The sequence below is a fragment of the Myotis daubentonii genome, chromosome 14, assembly GCF_963259705.1.
Source record: "Myotis daubentonii chromosome 14, mMyoDau2.1, whole genome shotgun sequence".
Lineage (NCBI taxonomy): Eukaryota > Metazoa > Chordata > Mammalia > Chiroptera > Vespertilionidae > Myotis > Myotis daubentonii.
Genome location: NC_081853.1, coordinates 41,586,640 through 41,611,913, shown reverse-complemented (window position 1 = coordinate 41,611,913; position 25,274 = coordinate 41,586,640). Strand labels below are relative to the sequence as shown.

The window sequence follows — 25,274 nt, the reverse complement described above, 5'->3', positions numbered from 1 at the left end:
GGCTTTCTTTGTACATATCCAGGGCAAAGACACATGAACAGGGCGGCCCTCTGGAACCTGTGGAGTGCCTCAACCCCGGCACACATCTCCCAGGATATGCCCAGAGCTGGGAAGGGGTGTCTCCCTCCAGGGCAAGCCAGGTCTTCTGCAAACTTCCATTCCCGGGGTGGCGTGGGTAAGAGAACACCAGACGCCGCGCTGGGTGGGAGGCCCCGCGAGGAGCCAGTGCGCCGTGTCTACCCGGCAAGCGCCACAAGTTGTTTGGAGGAAAAAAAAGGGAGGAGCGCGGCCCGGCAGGCAAAATCAAGCCGTACTTCTGGAAGTCACCTCCTCCCCGCCCCCGGTCACTCGTTCCCCATTCCTTCCACTTTGCCTACTGGAGGAATGACGCCCAAACCCGAACGTCCGTGCTCACACAGCCGGGTGGGTGAGCGCGCTGCCACCAACACCCACCGGGGCGACATCGCCACCGGGGCCAGGGCACCCCGGGTGGGAGGCACCAGCGGGGCTGGGAGGCGGGGGAGCGGCCGAACCTGGGGACGCAGGTGTGGAGCCGGCCAGCCGGGGTGGCGTGCACGCAGGGAACCGGGGTCGGGGGACGCGAGCCCGGAGCGGCCGACGCGTCCGACAGCCGGGCGGGAGGCGGCGGCGGCGGCGAGACCTGCGGCCGGGAGGCCATTTCCTCGCTACGCCCCTGGCGGAGCCCGCTTTGCCTGCTCCGGGCTGTCGCCGCCGCGGAGCCGAGCGCCGGGAGGGCTGGAGGGGAAACCAGGTCACCGGTTCGCAGACGCGGCGCGCGGGGCGTGCGCCCCGGGCTCGGAGGCAGGCAGCGCCGGGGCGCGGGCCGGGGCAGGCCGGGCGCGCGGGGGGCCGCGGGAGGCGGGGACTCCGGCGGCCGGGCCACACTCGCTGCCTCCGCCTATAAAAGTGGGGTGGCCGGAGAGCGGGGGCCGGCGGGGCCCTGCGGCGGCCGCCCCTCTGCGCCCCAGGAGTTGACATTTTTCTGGACTCGCGCGACGTCCCGTCGCCGGCGCTCCCGGGGACCCCGCCGCCGGCAGGAGGGGGCGGAGGAGGGTGGAGACTGCGGGGCTGGGCCAAGGAAGGCGCACATCCTCGGGCGGGCGGCCGTGACGCGGCGGGGATGAACTTTGCATGAATAATGTGAGTGCGCCGGGCGAGGAGACCTTCTGCTCCCCGGGCTCGGGGCGAGCGCCCGCCGCCGCCTTCCCCGGGCAGGGGCGCGCCACCCCAGCGGCTCCAGGACACCGGCAATTTGGCGAGAGGACCGTGCGCGGAGGCCGGGGTGAGGGGGGTGTCGGGGGGCGGGGGGAGGGGCGACAGTTCCAAATGTCCAGAAGGGTGGGCAGGATGGTGACCGGGGTGTCGCGGGACACTGAAGGGGTGCGGCCGGCCAGCTGAGCGCCTGCGGGCGGGCGGGCGTGGGTGGGTGGGGGTGTCGGTGAGCCGCCCTGTTACCTGCCTCCGCGGGGTTTCTGCGCCCCGAGTCTGGGAGGCTGTGCCCTCTGGCGCCGGGGCAGCGCGCAGCGGCGCTCCCGGAGCCACGGCGTGGGCCGTGGCAGAGCTGGGTGCCCGCTCCCCTCGCAGCGGCTCTGTGTCTCAAACCCCAACCCGGCTGTTGACAGGCTCCTTGTGAAATGGAGTTTGGCATCCTCGGCGCCGAACCGAGTGGAAGTTTCCATGATGAGGAAGTTCTGTGACACGGGAATTCGGAAAAGGTTGGCAGACACGGGGGTGGGGGGGTGCGGTTTAAAGGGACTGTGGGTCCCCCATCCCCCCTTTTGCTCCTGCCCGGGAACTGCCGGGTTTGGAAAGGAGAAGAATCCTGAATATTGGCGTGCGCTGTCACCGGTGCCTGGCTACTTGGTGTCTCCCCGCCTCTTCTGCGGGTCCGCGGCGATCTCGCCAGTCGCACTTCTTTGCCTCGCTTCTCTTGACGCAGCATCGCTGTCTGAGTGGCCCGAAGTGGGTTCTGATACCAGGAGTTGTGCCAGCTGTGTGCCCCCCCGCCCCCCCCCCCATCCCCCAGAGAAGGACTCATTTGGGGGGAGTATTTTTTTACTCCTCGTGGATTCTGTCCTTAGCTGCTGTGGTCACTTTGGAAAAGGATTTCCCAATGACCATTGGAGGGTTGTTATTAGTGCTAAGTCTTAAGCCTCTGATTTGTTGGGGAGAGGGAGCATGGGGTGAGTTTTTAGTTATTAATTTTAAATGTCTAATTTTCCCCAAGTGGGAAACCGTCAAGGGTCTGAAGCATAACAATTTGTAAAGTGAGTCAAAGAAAAGAATTTATCTGCACAGATAAGTTCAGATTCTTCATTCTCCCCCCTCTCCGCACAGATTTAGGATTCATGAAGATTCAAATAGGACCCCCTAATCAGTAAACAAACAAACAGACATTGAAACAGCCTACCTCTTAGCAGGTTACTGGTCTCAGGTGCTAGTGAGATTGTTTTAAAGACCTGTTTTGAAGTTCAAACACCTAAAGCACAGCAGGAACAGGTGTACTGGGTAATGTAGACCTTGGGCAATATCTTTACATGACTTTGCCTTCTATTAGTTGAGTGTCCTTATTTATATTGTAAAAATATATAGCATGCATTGGATTACAAAGTAAAACTTGCCTTTTAGTCAAAATATTCCATGATTCATTCTGACTATTCACCGTGACTGCTCCCTCATTCACTTGTTTACCTCTCTTATTCTGAAACAAGTCAGGGACTAGGAAACATTTTTCTCTTAAAAAAACGCTGTTTTGATGAAAAGTATTTTTGAGTAATGGATGTTTTTAGTTTTGGCTAAGTGTTTTAATTGACCCTAACAGAAATTCAATACTAAGTGATTTATTTGGGGTATTATATGGGAAGGCATTGGTGAACAACCATTTATTATTTGTGATTGTTAAATAGATACTATCCGAATTCAATTTTCATGAATTTCTAAGTTTTGTTATATATTAGAAGGAGGACCATCTGCTAGTAAATATGATTTGCTTTTCTTTTCCAGCAAGTGGAAGTAAATGATACTGAATCTAGCCACAGAACTATATTTTATGAAGCAATTCCTGTTGGCATTACAATTCAAAGGCATAATTTTATTGACATTGAAATATTTGTTTTATAAAATAACTGACTTTCCAAGAGTAATAAACATTCCATTTCTCCCCTAGAAATTCTTTGTAGTAAGTTCTGCTATTAAAATAAATTTTAATCTACATCTTTGAGAAAAGGTTATTTCTTAAAGTTTCCTTAAGAAAGTTGTGGATTCCTTTCCTTTTCTGTTTATTTTTTGTTGTTGTTGTTTCTTTGTTTTGTTCTGTGTATTTGAGTGGTGGTGGTGGTGGGGGGTGCAATTATTTGAAGCACAGGTGTGTGGAGCCACACATGGGATTACACATTTCTTTTTTAGTAAGCTCATCTTTGTGATGGAAATCAGAGTAAAGGTGGTTGGTTTGTTTAGCTCCTTTTTGTCATTCTAGTGTAAGATTATGTGTCACCTTCTTAAAAAGTCTTTCCCTGACCACTTGAGTAAAGGCCATCCCTCATTCCTTCTGAGACACTGGTTTTTGCCCCTCCCCCCCCCAACCTTGGTTTTATTTGCAATCTGAATTGTTCATTTCAATTGGTTCATTTTATTGATTACCTATCTCCTGTGTCTAGAATAGAGTCCATGAGAAAAAGTATCTTGACTGCTTCATTCACTCTTGATCCTCCAACATCTTGAACCGTGCTTGGCACACAGTAGGTGCTGAGTAAATCTTTGTTGAATAAAGGAATAGTTGCGCCCAAACATTGTGTTGACCAAAACACCTGACTAAGCATCCTAAATGGGTATCAATTGGGTAGGCCAAGATCTGTGCCTGTATATGTGTGTGCCATGTATATATGGGTCAATCTTTGTTTATCTCTCTCTCTTTTAAGATTAAAGCTAGCCCCATTTAGGTTAGTGGTGATACAGAGTTATTTCTGAGAGTTTTTCTTGGGGGCATTTGCCTTGAGTACATGGAATCCCTCAGCAACAGTTTGCCTTACCTAGGTGCCTGAAGACTTTGACCTTCAACATGCTGGGTTGCAGCAGAATTTTTATGCATTCCAGAGGTATTGTCAGTGCTAAGAGTGAAATTCCAGGAAATAGACATCACTGGGTGATAGCTATGCCTTCTCACTCAGCAGGTTCTAGCAGTATCTCTAGCTGATCTACAAAAGTGGTGGTTGGGGAAAGGGCAGATGAGACTGTCAGGATCCCACACGAGATAGAAATAGCCCGTGGAAGTAGATTGGAAATAACCTGGTGGTTACTCTGTACCCTCTCCCTTTGCCCCCTTTTTCCCACTTCCATAAGCAGATTTTGAACCAAATGATTATGGGAAATATTGCATTATCTGAGTTTGCAAGTTGACTGAGCTGTGGTACCCAAGGGGTTATCTTCAAATTAGCTAGTCGTGGGAACTTTTTTGACAATTGAGATTAAAAGGAAGTTACAATAAATGATTATGGAAATTTGTTTTTCTTTATAGAGTATCGACTCTCAGAAACGTGTCTGAGTAAATCTAAAAGGTCTACAAAATGATGAAACTGGTAAAAATGGTAGGGGACAAAAGATAAACTGAAATCTTAAGTGCTTATTGCTTTTGAGTATTTAATTTAGCCCTGAGCTTCTCAGTAGCCAAGTTCAGAGAGGAAAAAAAAAAGAGAACTGGAGGAACCATTAAAGTTATAAGGATATCTCAGATAACATTGGCAGAGTGCTTACTATAGTGCCTGACTACTAGTATATACTCCTATGAAATATCAAATCATATAATGGCCAATACTTGAACTTCAGTTCTCCAGAAAATGAAGTAAAGATTTTATATGATCATGTTTTTCACCAACCCTAGAGAGAAAAAATATGCAGAAAGCAGAATGATGTAAAGTAACCCAGTGGGAGTTTATCTTTGGAGATAAGCTAAGCCATGGTCCAGCAGTGGAGATCCTGAAGATTGTCCCCAAGGTAGAAATAGAGCTCAGAAAACCTAGAGGAATGAATGGTTGACATGTTCTTTAGGCTGACTTTCTCAAATATCCAGTGTCACGGCCAAGCTTTTCACTAAAGCAATCTGAGAGGACAGGACAGCCAGGTACTTGAAAATGACACTATGACCACAACCTCTCTGAACAGATGGCCTTGGTGCTTCGTGTTTTACTTTGTCTAGCTCCTGTCTTCCTGTACAGCAGCTTGTTTTCAGTGTCCATTTCTATCTCCCCACGGAAATTGTGATGAGGGGCTATGGGTTATTCATCCTTGACTCTCGGCACCTAGCAAAGTGTTTCACACATGACCCAGGGAAACACTTGTTCAAAGAATCAATCTAGGAGGAGAAGGGGTGGTGCCTATCTTTCTCTTCTGATTTTGAAATTAAGTGTCATCTTCTAACTTGATTTTGCCCAAAATGAATGTTTGCTGCCTAGATTGCATCATATCCCAGCTATTTTGCTTTAAGGGCTTAGTCTGGTGTCTGAGGTGGTTGAGTAATGGGTGGCAAGTTAACTCCTCGCTTTACTTAAAGTCATTTTGATTACTGGATTTGATTCCTCATTCAGCCTGCACAAATCTGTGTACCTACTATGTGCCTGGCCTTGCTAGTCATTTTGTAGCTCAGCATCGAGCCCAGTGACCTTTGAGGCAATGTACATATATTAATACAAAGAGATTCTGAAACTGTCTACACTGTGATAGAATGGATCTGCTTATTGGGATCTCTTATATGGCCCCCTAGATGAAATAAACTTATTTTGGTCTGAGGAAGTGATTGTTTATAGTTTCAGTAGCCCATGTGTATTAGTGTAAATTGCAGTGGGATTTGCCCAAGATTCTCTTGGCATCCACATGGTGTGGGGATTAAATATGTTTAGGCCACTAAGTCTCTGATTAAGGATATTCACTCTCCACTTTAAGTTCCCTAACTTATTAGTCAAGTGACATTTAAGTAAGTACGGGGGGAGGGAGACTATCCAAATCACTGAGTCACAAGTAGTGTATTTCCATACACTCCTCTAAGGAATCTGGCCAACCGACAGCTAGAATAGTGATCTAGGTCCAATGCTAATGTTGGTTTGTCCATACTGCCCTAATTTCAAGGGACTTTCAAGACTTTATGGACTGGCAGCTCTTGTGCAGCACTATTTTTATTGACCAAGAAACTGAGCTCCATTGTGAATTTGGATAATTTTTCCAAATGGCAACTCCGGAAAGTCTGGAATTAGGACCCAGAACCTTGACTCTCTGTCCCAGGAAGCATAGTATAGCCTTTACACTGTACAGACAGAAACATATATACATATAACATATGCAATCATATGTATATTATGATATATGTATATGCTAATAATATGTAATGTGCATATAACATTATAATAATATAACAGTATTAATAATTACATATACATGTATGTACTTGCTCAGATGGGGCACACATAGCAGTTAGGAAAGGATTGATCTGAATTAAGTTATTCATTCAAATTCCTCATCCCAAAAGACAGCCTTTAAGGATTATGGCTCCTCTTTTGTGATCAAGAATTTAGAGATTTATTCAGAAAGTCATGAGTGATAAGCTGATTAAAGTAAAAGCTTAGACAAATGAATGCACATTAACAGCAGGTATGCCTTCTTAATTTGGGAAACATACTTGTGTGACTCCTCTGGTGGCTCAGGAATGTTTGAGATGAGAAGAGTGAAAAGATAGTCATGGTTTTAGTGTTATAATGTATGGTTATGACATTCAGGAACCCATTGAGTATGCTGATTCTTGTGGCAGATATTGTTCTGTAATTCTCAGGATGGCTCAAATATACATTTCCTCTCTTTTTGTTTCTCTTCGAATACTGTTTTCCCAGATTTCAATAATGGTTGCACAGAATGGGTGCTCAAAAAAATGTTGATAACAATCATGCCATTCCTGGGTTTGGGTCAGTTTTTCATATTTCTCTTCCACAAGCTTAAAAGTCTCGCCTACTTGCACATCCATACATGCAGAATCTGCCTCTGTGACAGGTATGTGCCATGTTCTCACAGAGAGTGAAAAAGGCACTGCGTGTCTCTGGGCTTTGGCTGTGGTTCCCATGTCCAGCTTCCAGATCACAGGGGAAATTCCATAGTCACGATGGTGTCCCATGCCACAAAGGTTGTCATCTCTTTTAGTCCTTTCTAATCCTGAGTATTGTGGCAGATCCTCATCTTATTTTACTTTTTACTTATTTTACTATTTACTTATGATACCCTGTGGCCAATTATATTTGAGAAATCCTGAGTTTAAGTACATAGTGTGGGAGTTTTCAGAGCCTATTTTTGTTCTAGTGTGTGTTATAAATATCCAAGATGGAAAGTAGGTAGCAAAATATTTATTTGTGGCCCTAGCCAGGTGGCTCAGTTGGTTGGAGCGTTGTCCCTGTACACCAACAGGTTGTGAGTTCAGTCCTCACTTGAGGCTCGTATAGAAGGCAACCGATTGGCTTATCTCTCACATTGATGTTTCTCAGTGTGTGTCTCTCTCTCTTCCCACCTTCCCTCCTCTTTCTCTCAAATCAATCTCTCTCTCTCTCTCTCTCTCTCTCTCTCTCCCTCCCTCTCTCTCCCTCCCTCTCTCTCCCTCCCTCCCTCTCCCTCTCCCTCTCCCTCTCCCTCTCCCTCTCCCTCTCCCTCTCCCTCTCCCTCTCCCTCTCCCTCTCCCTCTCCCTCTCCCTTTCTCTCTCCCTCTCCCTCTCCCTCTCTCATGAAAACACATCCTTGGGTGAAGATTAAATAGATTAAATAAATAAATAAAAATTAAAAAGTTAAAAAAAAACTTTGTGTGTGTGTGCATGCATGTACATGTGTGGGTCTCTGTGTGTGTGTAAAGCTAAAGTTTAATACAAGAGGTTGTGAGGAACAGTCTATAGTGTTACACTTTAAAAACTAGTCTCATTTGTTTTCACCTCTGACTACCTTTCAGAATAAGTGATGACTCAAAGGGGCAGTTTCTGGTCCCAAAGCAGAAGATTTTTTGCTTTTTCCACAAAAAAAACAAAACTGTCAATTTGTATACAACACTGATTAATGCTGCCATTGTTGAAGTGTTTTGGGGACGATGTAAAAATAATGCTAAATTGCGGTTACTTTTAATCTCCTATATAATAAAAGGCTGATATGCAAATTGTCCCCTCAACTGGGAGTTCGACCAGGGGGTGGGCCAGATTGGGGAGGGCCTGTGCACAAATTCGTGCACCAGGCCTCTAGTATATTATAATCATAAAACATATCTTTTCTTGACTTTCTTTTTGATGTTAAGAGGTATTCATTTACATAAGCCAGAAAATGGTTAATTTCTGTTATATGTGTTTTTATTTACTTTTTTGAATTTCACCTAAGCTTCACTGTAATTTCTACTCCACTTCCACCATCTGGAGATCTAGAATAATGTGCTTATATTTGCATGGTAGCTACAATAGGGGAAAATAGCAGATTGTATATAGTCTTGTATTATTTGTCTTTTATTTTTTAAAAAGAAACCAGGAGAACCTTATCTAAAAAAAGCCTTTTTAAAAACAATTTAACTGTTGATGGTCTATACAGGTGATGAACATCTCAATTTATCCTGTAAGGGATTTGAAAAATATCTTGTCCCTCTGAGGCCTCTTGGAAAAAAAATTAAATTGGCCTTTTAATTTGATCTCATGTTCTATAGGTTTGTAAATGTAAGGTGTTGCTAAGGTGAAGGCAGCATCTAGGATGTACTCTATATGCATTCATTTACTGTTAATTAAGAATATGTGATCAGATTTATCTTTATTGAAGTTGCCACAAAAACTGAGCCTTCAAACCTTTTTCTTCTTCTGAAGTTTGTCTGTCCATCTATTGCTCCCTCCAGCCTTCTTCCCATCCTTCAATTCATCCATCCATATATCATTTATCTATCCATCCATGCATCGTATGTGCATCAGGCATCTACTGGATGCCAAGCTCTAGGGTAGGTGCCCTGGTATCCTGGGACAATGTACAGGAATTGATTTTGTGTAGGACAGTGTTTCTCAGCCTCTGAAATATTGGCATTTGAGCCAAATAATTATTTGCAGTGGAGGGCTGTCCTGTGTTGTGTAGGATGTTTAGTATCATTGCTGGCCACTGCCCCACACTCCAGTTGCAACATTCAAAAATGTCTCTAGATACTGCTAAATGTCTCATAGGAAACAAATTCACCGCCATTGAAAACCACTGGGTGTAGAGTTAAGGACCAGGACTGTGGAGTGGGAATGTGTGGGTTCATATTCTGGCTTCACCTGGCTTTATTGTATGTGCTCAGTTTCCTCATCTATAAAATGCGAAGGGTAAATGAAATCATGTAGCACTTGACCCACAGTTAAGTATTCTCAAACATTAGCTATTTCTACTGGTGGTAGAATTAATACTTCAACAAGCAATTACAATATTGGTAAGTTCTATGATGGAGTAAGTACAATGTGCAGTGAGAACCAATAGTTGGGAATGGGGAGAGTTCTAGGCAGTAAGAACTCCATATATAAATGTACAAAGTGCGGTTAAAGTATGAAGTGACTGGGAATAGCAAGGACCCCAAGAATTGCAAGGAGCCCGAGTGTCTGACTGATGTGAAAAGGACAATAAATGAGGATATTAGACCTGGTAGGAGTCCTATGATGAAGACTTTCCAGACCACAATAAGGAAGATGGACTTTGTCTTGATAACATGAAGAGACCGAGTGTTCAGGAAATCAGATTTTTATTTTAGAAGAGTTCTTTGGGACAGATCTTGTGTGGGAGAGGAACTGAAAATGATGAGACTCTTAGAATAATCCATTGAGAGATGATGGCTGCTGGAACTGAAGCAGTTAAATGTTGTTGTAAAGTCTTTGGGAACAGATTTCACTTTCTCCAAGATGTGGCAAAATTTTTCTAATTTAACCCTAATAATCTTAGCAAGCAAGATCTGCACTTAGGGAGCATATTTTACTTTCTCCAAGATGTGGAAAATTTTTTCTAATCTAATTCTAATAATGAATCTTCTTAGCAAGCCAGATCTGCACTTAGGGAGATTTCAAGTTTAATTTGAAAGAAGATTGCATGATAGATCCTCTTTAAAATGATTTCAAGTGAAGCTTAAAGACCATCTCACAGCCTATTTGTAGCTGAATATTACTCAAGGGTTCTCTGCTATTGTATGTACATGCCTACAGTTTCTGTGTCAGATGGAAATATACTTCTACATGACTACATTGAATTAACATTGTGATGTTGAGATTATTTAGTGTTTCGTTGATTTTCAAACTGATAGGAATTTTATTTCTTTAATGATCAAAATTAGAGATGGTGGAGGATATGAGGGAATGAATGAATGAGAGTGATATGTAAATACTACCTACTTAAGGATAAAAATATTTTGGACAAGTTTCTTGACTTATCTGAGTTTTAATTTCCTTAGTCATAAAATGATAGGAGTTTATAAGTTAGATAATCTCAAAGTAATCCTTAGCCTAGGAGTTGGCAAACATTTTCTAAAAATAGGATATAAAATAAATATTTTCAGCTTTTCAGTATTTGTTGAGGATACTCAACTCTGTTGTTGTAGTACAAAAATAGCCATAGATAATATGTAAACAGACCTGCATGGCTGTGAACCAATAAAACTTTATTTACAAAAAAGCAGATGGTGGGTTGCACTTTAGTAACCCCTGCTAGCCCAGCAGGAAGCCAATAGAAATGTACTGCGAACCACATATATACTTTAAAATCTTCTAGTAGCCACATTTTAAATAAGTAAAAAGCAACCAGTGAGTATAATTAAAATATTTTATCTCCCCCAATATATTCAAAATATTAATATGTAATCAATAGAAAAGTATTAATAAGATATTTATTTTTTGGATTAAATCTTAACTATCAGGTGTGTATTTTATATTTGCAGCATATCTTAACTTCAACTATCCACCTTTCAAGTGTTCAACAGCCATTTGTAGCTGCTAGTAATTGGGACAACCCAACTTTAGCCTTAAAATCTATAATTCCAACAAATTCATGCAAAAATAACTTAAATGCATTATTTCAAGTAATTGCAACACTTTCTTTTTTTGCCACATATATTGGTTAAAAAACACACTATACATTGAAATAAAATTAAAAATGCACAGTAGCTCACGACTAGAGGTTTATATTTTACTCATGTGAAGTTGAAAATTGCTGTTTCTGCTGATTGTTGCCTGTGCTCCACAGTGGTTCAGGGTTAGTCTCGATTCCTTTGGTCTTGGGCTCCTCCAGCTCTAGCTCATGGCTTCCAAGGTCATGTGTTCATTGCATCCGACCACTGAGAGGGGAGTGAGCGTGGAGAAGCTCGCTGGCTTCCTAACTACCTTGGCTTGGAAGTGACACAAACTCATTTTGCTCAAATTCCACTGATGAAAAGGAATCACATCCCCCCACAAAAATAAAGCAGAGTGAGTAAGATAGTCCCTCCTGAGCAGTTGCTTTCTCTGTACTATAGAATGGGGAGCAAGGATTGTTTGATGAACTATGTTGGCCACACTGTGCTACTCTGTTTTTTAATTCTTATGTAGATTTCATCACATCACTGTCTTATTGTTTCTTAAGGCAAGGGATGGAAATATCTTTATAGTAATGAAGTAATCCAGTTCTATTTTTTGGTGCAGTACCACCCTCCTATCTGACCTAATTCTGTTTCCTGATTTCCTTCTCACTCTTAGGGGGCCGTCTTCAATCTTGCTAGCCCTGGCTTTTCCTTTTAGTCTTTGACCATCATTTTGATTTTTTTGGTAGATCAGTGTTGGCCCTAATATACACATAGAATTGAGAGTTTGTGATTGACCCTGGCACATCATTAATGTGCTCATTTATTTTGAAGGGAAATAAAATTTAAAGTAGAGTTGTTAGGGAGCAGAGGCGAGAGCTGAGTCTTGGTGTGTTGACAGAGAGATATTGAAGCCATTTTCCTGGAATCATTTTACAGAGCTTTAGACTGTTTAAATAAATGACTCATTACATAATGTCTTGACTAAAAATACCAGTTTTTCTCATATTTACCCTACTTATCATTGCTTACTACAATGGGAAACCCTCCCTTTTTTAGTCGGAAGGATGTTTTTGTTTGTTTCCCTTCCCAAATTATCAACATGCTTTATCAAATATTCAACCAGGTCTATAGAAGTAGCTCCCATGAAGGAAATTTAAGAGGGGCATGAATTATAAATGTGAGGTAAGTGAAAAGAACAAAGAAACTTCTTCCTTCTAACTATCCACATTTTATCTTTCTGGAAACCTTACCATTTAATTATTATTAAAATGTCTTATTCTAAGAAGTAAGGAAGTGCAAAGGGCACATGCCTTTTGGATTATCAAGAAATAAGACTAACCAATGATAAGTATTATTTTGAGGACACATACAAGAAAAAAAATTTGTGTGCCTTTATATTAGCGTAGGTAGGGCTGTCTTCAACTCTACAAGTCTATTTTTGTAAAATAGTTTGCAATATTTTGAAAATTAACATTTGCAATATTAAGAAATGAATCCTGACATATGCCTCTCAGGTACAGAATTTAGCTAATTCTTAATCCTATATAATAAAAGGCTAATATGCAAATTGTCACCTCCATCAGGAGTTTGACTGGGAGTTCAACCAGGAGGGCAGGGCCGGCCAGCCAACTTCCCACAGCCCCTCCCCTTGGCCAGCCCCGCCCCTGATTGCCCCTGCTCATGAAAGAATTCGTGCACTGGGCCTCTAGTATTCAATAATAGATGAGAAATAATTCTCTTAATAATCCCCAACTTGTTACTGGCTCATCACTAGGGTCTCTGGGGCTCAGGGTAACCCACAGTATAAACACCAGTAATGTCCTATTTAAAAGTCTTCTCAAGGAGCAGTGATTGGCCAAGTGTGCTGTAGCCAACCTTCAGGGCTGATAGAAAATGAGAATAATAGATGTTCAGTTACCTGCCCAGGATTCTGGCCTCTTGAATGCAAACTTAGCTCTCTCGCTTATATTGAATATGGGGCTTAAGCTGCCTACCTTACTTCTTTTTTTATAGCAGCTACTCCCCTCCCTTGTTCTTTAGCCATCCAAATTCAAACTCTGTCCTTTAAAATCCAATCGATATTTTCCTTTGCTTCTGTTTCAACCCAGCATCCCAATATCCTTCATTCAAGGAGCTCCAGATATCCTTCTATAATTAATTAGGATGGAGATCCAAATTCTCTCTGCTTCTGCTTGACTGAAACATGCCACTTCAGTGACGTTTCCTTCACCGTCTTGTCCAAAGGTTACATGGTTAGTCATTTATTATATATATTCTTCACCATGCACTGACCAAGCCTCATATTTGTCAATGAGATGGATATTTCTTTACTAGATTTGAAGTTCCAAGAGGGCAGGGACTGTGTGTTAAACAAGTTCAGTGGAGTCTAGAAGCGCAGAGTCCAGCAGTAGGTGCTGAGTAATACTTTCCTGCTGTAGGCTGTCTTCATTTAATTAGGATGAATCTAATTTTAAAATGAACAACCGTGTGTCCTCAGATGAACCAGAATATACACTTACAAGGCCCTGCTGTCCTGCATTATAAATAAGGGAATAGGTTGTCCAACAGAAAAGCAATGCTGTTCTTTTCCCTTTTAAAAAAATTAAAAAAAAAAACTATTCACACTTAAGAACTGAAGTAGAAGATCTTCCCATCTCCTCAACTAAGTTGGCAAGAAATCAGGGCCCCAGAGAGGATGTTCTCTGCAAATATGAAACCCAACAAAAATCTATGACCTGAGAAGAGTGGCTTCTGAGGATTTGTAAAGAAAGGTTCTTAAGAATGGCTTACTGTCGCCCTAACTGGTTTGGCTCAGCGGATAGAGCATTGGCCTGTGGACTCAAGGGTCCCAGGTTCGATTCTGGTCAAGGGCATGTACCTTGGTTGCGGGCACATCCCCAATAGAGGGTGTGGAACAGGCAGCTGATGGATGTTTCTAACTCTCTATCCCTCTCCCCTCCTCTCTGTAAAAAATCAATAAAATATATATTTTTTAAAAAGAATGGCTTACTGTAAATTGACCCCCAAGGTAGGTGGTCTGACTTCTCAACTTGCATGACCACAAGGACTTCCTTAGGTGATGGGTTCAAGTTTCTGCAGGACAACATTCTGAGACTATTTGGAAAGGGCCAAGCTACATCAGTTTTTAAATGTTCCTTTTGCTCCTGTGAGAGCCTCTTGGACACATTGCTGCTGTGACATCTTTCACAACTCTTAACTTTTTTGTGGACTTTGTGTTTTGTTTTTAATTTTTAGTGTCTCAGAATTTCCATTACATGGAACATGAGTGTTTTAACATCACTCTGAGGGGGGTTACAATTCATTTCTCTTTATCTAAGCAGTATTTTGAAACAACTTTTATTTTTGTTATTTTATGGTTTTAAGTCCCCACTGGTGATTCGTTCAAGTTTCATTTGAACCAAGGCAGCCATTCCTCCTCACTTTTGTCTCTTTCCAGCACTAGAGTAAGACCCACTTCTTGGAGCCAAGGCTATTCCTTATATGAGTTCTAGCAAAAGTTTGACTTTAGTGGCATTTGAGACTAATAGGCATTATGTTGCATTTCCTGCCATTTTTGAGCAAAAGATGTGGTTTTGCTTCTTCAGTCAATGGAAGAGAAAGAAATATACCAGAAGATATGTTTCTGATGGTCTGAGAGAAGTTGGACTCGGAGGGACCTAATGATTCTGTGCTCAGGCCTTGAAAATGAGAACATCAGCCCCTCTGAGAAAGGGATACTGTGGACCCAGAGAACCCTTACATCAGAGGAACCTGAGGATCCAGTGCCTGCCAGCTCATTATCCCTTCAAAAGACTTATCATTAGGCTTTGGGTTCCCCAGAAGCAGACCCTGAGGTGAAAATTTAAATGCAAGTTATTTTAGGGAGGGAGTGAAGAAAACACCAATAGATGAGTGGGAAAGGGAGCCAGGGCAGGAACAGCCGCCCGAAAGGGAATGTTATCAAACCAGTTACCACTGTGGGCACCTGGATCTTAGTCACATTGGGGAATTCTGGGAGACAATGGGGAGCATGTGCCTCATAGTTACCCCACCCAAGAGGCAAGTGAGCGTATATTTATTCACCTGCCAGGGATTAGGTGAGGACTGCCTCCAGAGGCCATTGATTTCCTGACATTTCAGGACTACCACTTGGGCAGCCAAGAGCACACCTCCAGGCAAAGGAATGCAGTTTTGGTCAGTTGGAAGATAAGCTGGGGGCACTGACGTGGAGCCCATGGGGATAGGGTGAAGGCACCAGCAGCATCTACTATGTTAGCCTTTCTTGCCATTGGTGTATGACCATGCAGCTTAGGTGTAACCCCCATTTAGACTTAAGAAACCTACCCCTGACAATAGATGTTAATACTACAGATACTCATTGAGAATCACTGTTTTTCTTTGCACTTGTGTTTGGTTCTCACGAGGTACAGGCTGCCTTTAGCTGGAACAGTGGAGCTGACCCCACTAGCGATTGGTATAGGATCAACTAGAGAGCAAGCCATTGAAATAGGAGGCATGGCCAAATCATCTACCTGCTTCCTCTGCCCCATCATCTCTTTGCTACACTGCCTTCATTCTCTCTAAGACCTTGCTCTAACCCACAATCTTGAGGTTATTATATTCTCCAAGTCAGATTCCTGAACAAATAAAATGTCAAAATAGCACATCTGAATGTTAAAATTATTTCAGTTACAATTTCAGGAAACAGTGCTCTGTCAGAGAACATTTTGCAGTCTTAAAAAATACAGCTTTAAAGAAAAGCTCATCTTAAACCAGGAGAAAACAAAACAAACAAATAAAACTGTAGGCTGGCCAAAGGACATGCTTACCGGTTTCAGAGTCCTTGAAAAGAAATTCCCTAGGTTATGGGAGATACAGGCTGTCCCAAAAAGTGACGCTGCAGTTTTAAGATTTTATATTTTCACAAGCATAAATGCTACACACTTACAAAAAAAATTATTTTGAAGTTTAATCATTTACATTTCTTCAATACTCACTTAGCTTTGCAGATTTGGAAAAGAAAAACTTTCATTTCAATATTTTGTTTCAGCCTCTGATCGAAGATGGTAACCATTAAGACAATACATTAACATGAAACATTTACTTTTCCAAATCCGGAAAGCTGAATGAGCGTTGAAGAAATGCAGATAATGTAACTTTCAAAGGTGTTCTTGTCTAAGTGTGTGGCATTAATCCTCCCGAAGATACTAAACACCCTGTAGAAGGAAAGAAAACCATGTCACTCTTCAAGCGCGGGTCTGTGTGCGGAGACCTTGCCGAGTCAGATTTCACCACGTGTGGGAAAGAACTAGTCCTCAGGGGTGAAACCCAGGCGCTTTGTGAAGGAGGGTGCTGATGCCAGGAGGAGACACGGTTACAGGGAAGTGCTTTCAGGCTCGCAGGCACGATCTGTGCCAGACGATGACTTGTCTTTGAAAGTGCCTTTGCCTTTGCCGGCTCGAGGCAGCTGGGCCAACCGAAGGGCCCTTTCTGAGCTTCCCAACTGTCCTCTCGGGCTCCATCGGAAGGACTTTCCCCCCAGATGTGCGGGGCCTCTGGTTCTGATGGAATGATTGCTTCCTGGCGTGTTGACTTAGATGCTAGTGAGTTATTTAAAGTGATATTTTATGAAACATGACTTCAAATATGTTTTCTAAGGAACAGTGAACATGTTTATTTTCTGAAATAAGTAGTATCAACTCTACGGAATTTTAGTTTTATTAAAATTCTAAAAAATGATGGTGTCCATATTCTTTAAGAATGCTGTGTTTTGGGAGAGTTGTAAATGCTATAAAAGGTGAGAAAACTAGTGTTCCCTCTCAGGTGAAGTGTTAAGTTATGTGGTTTTGCTCACTTTGTCTTTAACTATCCTGTTTTCTTGTTCCAAAACTAATCTGTTTGCTAGTACACAGCCCTTGAGAGTGTGTGTGTGTGTATGTTCAAATTACATAATTTGAGTGTATATGAATATATAATTTGAATATATGTTGACTATGTGTTAAGTATATATATATAGTTTGAGAGCAATATGAGAAAGGATATTTGAGATATTATAAGTGGTAGCAGTTTATAAAAATTTTTTACATTTATTTCTAAATGGAATAAGCTACAATTTCTCAATATTGTGGTTTGATTTTTCATAAATTATTTTTTATTTTACCAAATAAAACATTAATTTCAATAATATTAAGTTGTAGTTACTCATATTCATATTTGCCATAATGTATTTTAGTTTTTTTTTTTTTGCTTGTTGGAAAAAAAAATCCTAACTTTGTATTTCAGACTCCTGCTTCCTGTTGCATGATGGCTACAGCTGTATAAAGTAGCACTGTTACCCACAAGACTAATGAGAACATGACACATTTGAGATCCATGCCAAATAGAACATTTTGTTTCTAGAACATTAGCTATAGAAAAAACCACATGTTAGTTTCGTAGATTTCCTTTGTGATTTATCATAGATGTTATGTTCTTTCAATTAAAAGTGCAGTTCATTGTAGGCAGTCATTCTTCTATCTACTGCATCTTGGACAGATTTCATATACACACTTTTAAAATTAGTAAGAAAAGGAAATGCTTTAACATGCACCAATCTGATATGAGTTCACACAGTCAAATCAACGGTGCCCATCTGTCAGTGTTTGGAGCTTGAACATCTCCCTATACCTCCAGTTCCATAGTTACCTATGCATAGCAGGCATTGTTTGCAACAGTCTTCTGATGCATAAAAAAACTGAATATTTTTTTAAATGATGTATCAGAGACAGAATCCTTGCTGGAAGTATTGCATATTTGGATGATGGTAGCTTTTTTTATTTTCCACATAAGAAACCTAACCCTGACAGTAGATGTTAATACTACAGATTCTGGTATATCTTTCACAAAGACTAGGATAGAAAATAGTTTTGTGCCAACTCACATAGGTTTTGGCAGCTGATGTACTTGAGAAGTATTGTGAGGCCGGATACAGGAATTAGCGGCGAAAAGAGTTGTTATTGGATAGTATTTTCTGCTATGAAATAACTGAGAATGATAGCCAAAGTATCATGTCTGGTCTTATCCTGTGTCCATACTCATTGAGGATTAAATCTTCAAATTATCTCCTCATGTTGCTTTGGCGTTAGTTTTGTGGTTTTGAAGGGGTACTGTACATATTCTGAAGACTTGTTCATTTTCTACTCAATAGTAAATCAGAATATTCATTTGGAAATCAAAGATACTATGTAAGAGTATCTTCTGATTGGAAACTTTAGTGTAATATCACATAAAGCACACAGTAAACTTTTTTATTGTCTCTGGTTTCTGAGTCCTGATACTCTATGTATAAAGATATCATTCGTAATACTTTAAAAATTGACATCAAAACAGGTATAACTTTTTGAAGAAAATGCTAGGTTCTTAAAATAAAATTGATGCTAATATTTTCTGTTATATTTTAAAATGGCAAAATTGTGTTTATTTGTGCATTTTATCATTTGGACTTTTCGTCTACTTTATTTATCAATTATAATACTCATTGTTTCAGGAGGGTTTGGCCAGCCCCTTGACATTGAGAACAGGAAGGAAATAGTATATGAGAAGATAAGGCAGGTGGGGAATCGTAGGCAAGCTCATATTTTGTCTGCAAAGAAAGATAGAAAAATTTGGCAAAGAGGCCACAAAAGTGCAAAGCTGCTATTTGAAGTTCAGCAGAGCCTGTGTTACTTATTTCACCAAGTAAAACTGAGTCTTCTGTCAATCAATTTGGTTGGACTCTTTTGAAATGTGCCTGTGAGAAGACCTGAGTAATGTTCCCTTCCACTATTACTCAACTGTCTGCCAAACCTGGAAGCACATAATTGCTTACATTACGTTAAGTGACTTCAAGGTCCTCAGGAATTAAGGACGTGAGGAAAGCAATCTTTTGTACAGTTGGTTTTGGCACTCCTTCCATAGACGGATGAATCACCCTTAAACAAGTCCAGGACTTGACTTCATGAAGACTGGCAGAGAGAACAGTAGGAGACAATTGGCTTTATGTTCTAGCCTTTTGCAAAGTTGACTTTTCTTTGTAGGGGCTATTAGTCTTCGGGACAAAATGCATTATGGCCAGATGTGTCTACATACTTTAGGGGATTCTTCTAGAAGGGAACCAAAGTGCTAGATCCCTGTAGATGTTTCAAGATGTTATCATTCTGGTAGCGGGAATATGGGTTGTTTTGACCATCAATAACTAAGTTTAGTATTCTCTGGTTTAAAGGGTAAGTTAAGAGGGTCAGGGTCTCAGAAATCATCTGAACATCTTGATTTGTCCTATCACATTCAACCACAATAGTGTAACATGGCAGGTGAATTATTAAGGCATACCTGAATATAAATATGGGTGTCCCCACTAATATAAATATGGCTGATATGATATTAAGAAAAAATTACTTCTCCAGCTTTTAATATCCAATTCTGTAAAAAATGGCTTAAAAATTGCCTATGATAAAGAGTGGGATTAAGAAGTTCTTAGTGTAAAAGTAAAAGGAACTAGTCTAAGCAGGGCTACACCTTTAGTCTGCCTGGCTTCCAGGACATTTTCTCCTGGATGGGGGAGAAGGAAGAGTAGGAAAAAGGTAGAAGAAATGGAAATGTAAGAAGAATACCAATAGCTGCTCTGCTCATAAGGAAAGCAAGTCTCTCATGGTGTCCACCTGGATAAGATGGAAATTTGCAGGCTGATAATAGGAAAGTTCACATGTTGAACAATCATATGCACATCATGTTTTCATTAAATAATATCAGGCTGGTGGAGGAGGATCTGCCAAGGGCCTCTGGCCTTATGCCCCAACTCTATGTGGATGTTGTAGGTGCCACCATAAAAGCATGAGTGACATACAAATGTTCAGGGGTCACAAAACTGGAGGGAAGAGCCAATATGCTGAACAAAGAGTGTGGACTTAGCTTTTGAGAGGCTGGAACAGTAAGTTCAAATCAAGAAAGCCTAGAAGAGGATTTAAAACCACAGTATTACATTAGATACACATTGGGGGTGCAAATCCTAGGAGACCACCAATCATCAATTTAGTATGAGCTGGTAAGCAATGCGGTGCCTCAACCCTCACAGTGGCCGTAAGTTCCATTAAAACAATAGTTCCCAAACTTGAACTGTGTCATAATTACATGGAAGGCTTGTTAAAATACAGATTGCGCCCAGCTGGCATGGCTCAGTGGTTGACCATCGACCTATGAACCAAGAGGTCATGATTCGATTCCCAACCAGAACACATGCCCAGGTTGCCGGCTCGATCTCCAGTGGGGGGCATGCAGCAGGCAGCTGATCAATGATTCTCTTTCAGCGTGGATGTTTCTATCTCTCCCTCTCCCTTCCTCTCTGAAATCAATAAAACAATACCAAATAAATAAATAAATACATACATACATACATACATACATACATACATACATACATACATACAGATTGCTGGGCCCATCTCTAGATTTTCTGATTCAGGAGGTCTGAGCTGGAGCTGGAGAATTTACATCCTGAACCAGTTTCCAGGTGATGCTGATGCCCCTGGCCTGGGCACCCTGTATGGAAACGACTGCATTGAAAGAACAAGTTTTACTCACATCTAAAGAGATTACTGTCATCTCCTGAATTGTTGAAGCAATTTGGGGTCCCACTCTTTCAGTGAGAAAGAAGCTAGAAGGATGGGAAGAATTCTGGCAACTGGGTAATGTTAAGGAGTATTGAGAAAAGAAGAGATGATGGGGAAGAGAGACACTTCAGAGAAGCAGTAGCTGCCTTCAAACACTTGAGAAATCAAAATGTGGAAGAGTCTTTGTTAAGAGTGTATACATTGGAACCAGATAAACTTGGATTTGATTCATCCTTTTATGTATTTAACAAATACTTCTGTGGTACCAGGCACTGTTCAAATGCTTTGCACGTTAATTCATTTAATTCTTATAACAAACAACCGTATATAGTAAGTATGTTCAGAGAGGTTGAGCAACTTTCTTAAGGTCACATAGCTAGTAAGTAATGTAACAGATATTGGAATCTAGGCAGTCTATGTCCTTAAATACTACATTTACATGTCCTCTACCCTGTTGGTACCTCTCCACTTATTGGCTGTGTGTCCTTAATGACATTCCCAACTCTATGTGACTCCGTTCCTTCACCTTTAAACAGAGGTTAGAAGACCTTTCTTACAGGGTTGTTCCAAAGGGTCAAAAGAGATAGTATTTGCAAAGCATCTAGCTTGTGTCTTGTGTGTAGACTTATGTGATATCAATACTAGGAGCAATATTGATATTGGGTAAAGTCAGTGTGGGTCACACTGTGACTGAAGAGTCTAAAAGCTACTTGACAGTTTCGTGGCCCAGGAATAGTGCCAGGGCTTCCGCTTTGGGAGTATTTCTTGGCCTCTGTGAGGACATGGACAGCACCCACACCTTGAGGAGGAGGCTGGACTTACTAGACTTTAAAATTTTATGACTATAAAACATTGATTTCATCATCGAAATGTCAGTCTGCATCAGATTGTTTGCTTGTTGCCCCCTTGCTCACTTGAAGCTTTGTGCAGATTCTAACAGATTGTGCCTGTCATAGATAAGGTAGTTATAAAAATAAGTTACCCAAACTGTTTTCTGTTCCTTACTCGTACCTCACTCAGCACCAGCTCAAACACCTGTTCATAGTTTGTTGCTTTTCAACACTTCTCACCAAATAAGCTAGTAGAATGTATTCTTATATCCAGTAGCTATTTCTTGCCTAGTTTCCTTATACCTCAGTTTTCCTTAGTAATGATGTATTTTGATTTTTTTATGTATCTGAAACAGTCATATTTTAAAAGCAATGGTAATTATTCACGGAGATATTTAATTATACTCCTAAGAAGTAGATTGAATGCTTCCCCTGACTTATATGTAGGAATATGATAAGAAAAACCAGACATCTAAGGGGGAAAACTTGTCTGGGGTGCCCTGTTTTGTGGTGGAGTTTCACAACCAGGGATAGGACTAATGTTGATGCCACAGACCCATGACATTGTGGTTTATTTGAAGTGTTTACCCAGCTCCTGTGTGGCTCTTGCATGTACAAGCAGCTCTCTTGCCTGGGCTCCCTCAGGAATTAATTAATAACTCACGAACCTGTCCGACCTATTATATGCTAGTAACTGTGCCAAGAGCCCAGAAATCCAAAACGCATAGAGCTGATTCTGAGTGAGGATGTCTAACTAGGCAGTTACAGAGGCAGGGGGATATCTGCTAAGAGAGAGGGAAACCCTGGGTTCTTTGAGATGGTTCGGTTGAGGTGTCTACTGGGGAGAACTTCCCAGAGGAGGTGATGCCTGCTCTGTTTTTAAAGAATACTACTAGTAGTAGTCAGCTTGGCAAACTTGTGTGTGTGTGTGTGTGTGTGTGTGTGTGTGTGTGTGTATTAAGTAAATGTGCATATACTGGATATAAACTGCCAGGCCTCCTCCCCCATTGATGGGGTTTCCAGAACCCTAGCATCCAGATGTTTTACTTTGCAAGGCAATAATTTGAAAAAGCCTTTTCTTGGAAATCTGAGCAGTACAAGAGAAAGACCTAAAGGTATTGAACAGAGGGCACCCTGAGTTATGTCTCACCGTGTCAATCTACAAAGTAAAAGGTAAAGTTAACAAAATCTCCCAGAAAGGAGGAGAAAACAATAATGGCAAATAGGAGAGAAAAAATAAAAACAGGATAAATAAAGGGTCAGTTTAGTCAGCCCAACATTTTAATAAGAGAAATATCAGGAAGAGAGAACAGAGAAAATGAACAGGAGGAACACTTAAAGCAACTAATTCATGTTTGCTAACGGGTATACATGTTGGGTGGGCAGGGAGAGACATGAGCTGGTTCTCATCCTCCGTAGTCAGGAGTAAACAGATACTATCTAAAACTGAAAGGCCAAGTAATACAGTCATCTCATTATGAACATGGAGGTAGTCTTCTTTCCTATAAATAAATAAAAATGCTTAGAGTGGCTATCTATAGAGAGGAAGAGATGGGAGGGGGAAATGGGAGACTAGTCTTTCATAACAAATCTTATACAACTGTTTGATACTTAAAACCATGTGTGAGTATAAATTTGACAAAAAAAATGAGTGGAATTTTATTTACATCTAGAGAAGGAGCAAACTAGATATAGCAGAAAAATATGACTAAACTTGGAAATGGTGCTGATGAAATCACCGAGCGTACAGCTAGGACACGGAGATTCAAACTAAAGGGAAACTTTGATTTCCAGACAGGATAACTAAAATCCACACTGAGACTCATCCTATTGAGAATGCAGCCAATCAAATATAAAGGAGCTGGGATAACATTACTTGCTAAGAGATCACAATTAAACAGCCATCTAACCTCTGTGATTTTCAAAATGCTGAGCAAAATTGTCATCCCAAAATTTTATACTTGCTAAAGTACAGTTAAATTTTAAAACAGGACAAAGTAAAATTTTATTCAGATAAGTAAGACTGGGTTAATTAACTTTGCTGAAAGAAGTATTAAAGGATATACTAGAATGAGAAAAGAACTGAACTAAGAAAAATGGCATAGGGCAAATGGCGAGTAAGAAATTAGCATAATGGGAAATGTAAATAAGCACTGTTGGTAAAATCAACAACAATAATAGTGACTATTGTTGATGAGTGTTTGTTAGAAATAATACAGAACTTGACTACTGTACCCATAATAATATGGGCTGAGGAAGAAATGCAAGTAATTGTCTTCACAGTCTTTGTATTATTCTAGAAAAGAATCCAGATAATGATTTTCTTTAGATTTTGGTTGGTACACAAATTTAGGGATAACTTCCATAGAAATGGAATGACTTCCAAGCCAAGGGAAGGGAATAAAGCAAATTCAATAAATTTAATAGTTAGCAGGAAAAAAAGAGTAAAAACAAAACTGAACTCTCTAGTTTGAAGACAAAGATTGCCAGATTACATAAAAATACAAGCTCTAGCTGTATACTATTTACAAGCATCAAACCTAAAACATAGTGACCCAAATATCCTATCTAATAAAAGACAAAAAGGGTAATTGACCATACCTTCGCTATGCTTCCCATTGGCTAATCAGGGTGATATGCAAATTAATCGCCAACAAAGATGGCGGTTGGCAGCCATGCAGCTGAAGCGAGCAGGAGGCTTGCTTGCTCCAGTGATGGAGGAAGCCAAGGTTCCCCGCCTGCCATGGCCCGGCTCTGAGCTCCGAAAGCAACAAAGTTTCAATTATAGAAGCTAAACAAACCCCAGATACCTGCTTTCAGCAGGCCATGGCCTCAGAGTTGCAGTGAATAGGAGCCAGCTCTCAGCAACAGTGACGGCAACAAAGTTTCAATTATAGAAGGTAAATCCCAGAATAAAAAAAATAAAATAGCTGAAACTGGTTTGGCTCAGTGGATAGAGTGTCGGCCTGCGGACTGAGAGGTCCCAGGCTCGATTCCGGTCAAGGGCATGTACCTGGGTTGCGGGCACTTCCCCATTGGGGGATGTGCAGGAGGCAGCTGATCGATGTTTCTCTCTCATCGATGTTTCTCTCTATCCCTCTCCCTTCCTCTCTGTAAAAAATCAATAAAATATATTTTTAAAAAAATAATAAAATAAAATAAAAAAAGGAGAGGCTGGGAGCTTCAGTCACTGACCAGCCTGAAAACAGCCTTCAGCCCCACACCCAGACTGGCCAGGCACTCCAGTGGGGACCCCCACCCTGAAGGGGGTGTGACCAGCTGCAAATAGCCATCAGCCCCTCACCCAGGCTGGCCTGGCACCCAAGTGGGACCCCCCACCCTGATCCGGGACACCCTTCAGGGCAAACCAGCCGGCCCCCACCCATGCACCGGGCCTCTATCCTGTATAGTAAAAGGGTAATATGCAAACTGACCCTAACAGCAGAAAGACTGGGAATGACTGGTCACTATGACACACACTGACCACCAGGGGGCAGACGCTCAATGCAGGAGCTGCCCTCTGGTGATCAGTGCGCTCCCACATGGGGGAGCTCTGCTCAGCCACAAGCCAGGCTGACGGCTGCCAGTACCGCGGTGATGGTGGGAGCCTCTCCTGCCTCCTCAGCAGCGCTAAGGATGTCTGACTGCAGCTTAAGTCTGCTCCCCACTGGCAAGTGGACATCCCCCGAGGGCTGCCGGTCTGCCAGGCTGCCAGAGGGATGTCTGATTCCCAGCTTAGGCCCAATCCCC

The 25,274-nt window shown here is 41.7% G+C and overlaps 1 protein-coding gene across 5 annotated transcripts in view; it reads left to right on the top strand.

The window, feature by feature from the left end:
• The first annotated feature begins 407 nt into the window (after positions 1 to 407).
• The window catches only part of THRB (thyroid hormone receptor beta), a 283,184-nt gene continuing 258,317 nt past the window's right edge, over positions 408 to 25,274 (top strand). The window contains exon 1 of one of the 5 annotated variants that reach the window (XM_059664089.1): positions 408 to 423. The gene's annotated coding sequence lies outside the window, so the exon portion shown is untranslated. Of the gene's footprint in view, positions 424 to 1,070; positions 1,304 to 1,643; positions 1,737 to 25,274 lie in introns of those variants that run through there. The other 4 variants (XM_059664090.1, XM_059664087.1, XM_059664086.1 and 1 more) reach the window with 4 other exon arrangements.